This window comes from Pezoporus flaviventris, unplaced genomic scaffold (genome assembly GCF_033815535.1).
Source record: "Pezoporus flaviventris isolate CSIRO_AGI_PZ_B2104156 unplaced genomic scaffold, CSIRO_AGI_Pfla_v1 ptg000095l, whole genome shotgun sequence".
Lineage (NCBI taxonomy): Eukaryota > Metazoa > Chordata > Aves > Psittaciformes > Psittacidae > Pezoporus > Pezoporus flaviventris.
In genome coordinates this window covers 262,890-266,544 of record NW_026892643.1, presented here as the reverse complement: position 1 = coordinate 266,544, position 3,655 = coordinate 262,890, and positions in this window count along the sequence as shown.

Here is a 3,655-nt window from a genome sequence, read left to right as displayed (position 1 = left end):
CAAACATGTAGTTCATATTAAACATTTAAAAATAAATTTGTGAATGTCAGTTGTATCCAGTTAGCACCCTAAATATTATGCAGCAGAGTATTATTCTGCTTTTCTGATACTAAAATCACACCCACTGAATCGTAACCTGTGGGGGAAACAACTGTGTGCTTGCACCCTACACAACGACGAGTATTTATCTGTTCCACAGCTTGACTGCTAAGGCACTGTAGTGGGGAAATCAGTTTTCAGCACCCTCAGGTAAAGGAAGGAATATGCTGTGAGAAGGCAGCAGCCGCTGGGCCATAGGATACAAAGGACTTTGAAGAGCTTGTTTCTGAAATGAAGAACTAAACTGTGAGAATCTCCATGTGAAGGAGGCACCTCTGTCAGCCCAGACACAAGCAGCAAAAGGTGAAAACCACCACAACAACAGCAAAAGTTATTCACAACATTTTCTGGTAAAAAGAAGGATAGCATTTTCAAGGAGTGACCCTTACTTTCCCAGCTGTTTCCGACCACTCTGTGTTCTTATCTTTATATTTTCTTATCACAAGATTTTTTATTTTTTATTTTTTTTTCAGGAAAAAAAAAACAGGCTGTTTGTTCGCTTTGGCTTCTCTTGGTCCATTAATCTCTGAAACAGTAGTTTTCCCTGTGTTTTATTTCACAGTCTTGCATAGCCTTGGAATTTCTGGTGATAAAACCTGCGATACTTGTTCTTCTGGTGCTAAACCCACACTTCCTGACTTGTAACCAACGGCTGTAAAACCTGTAGCAGGGGAGTTTAAGAACAGAAATTATCAAGCAAATTCCCACTGAAGTTCTCATTAAATTAGAGATGGGTTTTGCCCAGACTGAAATTGGATCTCAAGGACCATGGCCAATCCTGGGATTATAACCCATGGTTATACCTGCTTGAAAAGAGTTGTGATATTGAATTAATAACACAGCCTACAAACTGCTTTTCCACATCACCTTTGTCGAGCAGAGAAGAGGGGGCATCAGAGCATATGGCATCACATCCACTGAAATGCTGTTTGGACTAGCTGGCAAAGCACCCCTCAAAATCACCCTGAGTCAGCAGGTTTGATAGTCACAAAGGCAGAGAAAGAAAGGGGAATTTAGAACAGATCACAAAGCACACCACAATCCTACTCATCGCGCAACTTTTGGAGTGTTCTCAAGGAAGATGAGGATTAGATGGGCAAAGGCTTTTAAATATTCTCTCATGCAAAGGAATGGAATTAGGCCCACAAAAGTAATTTGCTTGGAATATTAACCTGGGAAATGGGAGATATGTTTGAACTCCCTTGTGGCAGAAGAGAACTCAACTTGGGTCATTTACAACCTGATTACCCTCACCATGAGTAATTTTAAATAAAAAGAGGGAACTGGGATTTCTTCTCCAGCTGGGCTCGTCACAGGGCTTGGTCTTATAATTGTGCTCTTAGGATATCTGCAGGATGAGACAAGTAGGAATTAGGCCTATGAATAAAAAAGACAGGTGAACAACTTCAGTTTTAAATATAGAATTTAATTTCTAATGTATATAAAGTAAGAAATTAACATGTATTTATCTAAAGCTAAGAATGGCTTATGTAATGTAGAAAAACATGTAAAAATATATCAAAATAACCTTACCTAAGGACTAGCTTATGTGGCCTAGGTACTCAGGTGCTCAACTCTGTATCTGGTCAGACGCAGTGTTAATTAACCCACCACAGCCAGGTTGGTCTTTGCAGCCAGGTATCTCCTTTATTGCTTTCTCAGGCACCAGCACATTGTGTTGCAAGATACATACTGGATATACTTTCGGACGGCCCTGCTCATTCCTCACTGGCTTTACCAGCAATATCCTCCCTGCCTAAAGACCTTGGCAAGCTATAGGCGTGTGCAAGCAACAGGTGAGTCCTCCAAACCCAGTGGTAAATAGAATGTAGTGTTCAAGGCCAGGCTGGACGGAGCCTTGGGCAATAGGGTCTAGTGTAAGGTGTCCCTGCCCGTGGTAGGGAGGGTTGAACTAGATGATCTTAAGGTCCTTTCCAACCCTAACTATTCTATGATTCTGTGATAATCAAGGAAATTGGTAGAAAGGCTGTAACATTTATAAATACAGATTTTCATTAAAGGCTGTTTGGAGTTTCTAAAGCTGCCCAAACCTGAACTGATGGAAAACATTAGGAAGGAGGAAAGATAAAACAAGAATGTGAGCAATGTCCTCTCCTACTTTATCAAAGCAACAGGCTTTTTATGCCTGCCCCTTCTATAGGTTTGGGTATTTTTTTTGGTGGGGACTTTTTCATTAGAAGATTGTGCCACATGACAGTGGCCGTCAGTGACACGAAGGGAACGCACATCTGGGTTGTTGTGAATGTTGAGCTGTAACAGATGCCCACCATAGCCAACATCTGGCTGGCTCCCCCCTCCCTCCACTCAGCCTGTGATAAGTGTCACCCGAAGTTCAGTTAGAATCACAGAATCAACTCTGTTGGAAAAGACCATTAAGATCATCAAGTCCAACCGTTATCAGGACTGCCAGGTCCAGCACTAAACTATGTCACTGAGGGCCTCATCTACATGGTTTTTGAACTCTTCCAGGGACGGTGATACCACCACTTCCCTGGGCAGCCTGTTCCAATACCTGAGCACCCTCTTGGTGAAGAATTTTTTCCTAATATCTAATCTAAACCTCCCCTGGTGCAGCTTGAGGCCATTACCTCTTGCCCTATCACTTGTTACCTGGGAGAAGAGACTAACCCCCACCTCACTACAATCTCCTTTCAGGTAGTTACAGACAGCGATAAAATCCCCCCCGAGCCTGCTCTTCTCCAGACTAAACAACCCCAGTTCCCTCGGCCATTCCCCATCACACTTGTGCTCCAGACCCTTCACCAGCTCCACTGTCCTTCTCTGGACCCACGCCAGCACCTCAATGTCTCTCTTGCAGTGAGGGGCCCAGAACAGAACACAGGATTTGAGGTGCAGCCTCATCAGTGCCAAGCACAGGGGGATGATCACTGCCCCGAACATGAAAACCGTGGGAGTTCTTCACAGCAAAAAACCTTGAGAATAAAAAAAAAAAAAAAAATTAAAAAAAAGCAAAATGCTTTTTTTTTTCAAAAATGTATTTTTAATAAGAGCAAGGACCGCTGCATAACCGGGAAGGCAGCGTGGCCAGACCAGGCCCAGCCGGAGGAGTCCCACACGGCGGGTGGACGCCCGTGGACAGGTCCCGCCGCTCCTGAGTGGCCGGGGCGGCCCCTCGCCCTCCTTGGGAGTGCCGGGGCTGGTGGGGAAGGGACAGAGAAGAGAGGAGGGAAGGGGAAGGCCGGGGCAGGGGCTGTGGCTCCCGCACCGCCGCCCAGCCGCTCCCAGCGGAGGGCGCCGCGCTGCCATGGCAACGGGGACAGGCGGGTGGCTGCCCCGGAAGCGAAGGGGCGGGCTGGGCTGGGCTGGGCTGGGCTGGTGCGCCGGCCCCGCCCCGTCTCGCGTGTCGTCAGGCGGTCCGCGCGGGGTGACGTGTCGCGCGCGCGAGAAGCCGGAAGTGGTGGCCGTCGAGGGCGGGGGGAGAGACGAAACCGCGATTGCTGCCGCCGCGGGCGCCCAGGGACCCTCCCCCCGCCTCGGCTCCCCTCCCTCCCTCCCTCCCTCCTTCCCTCCCTCC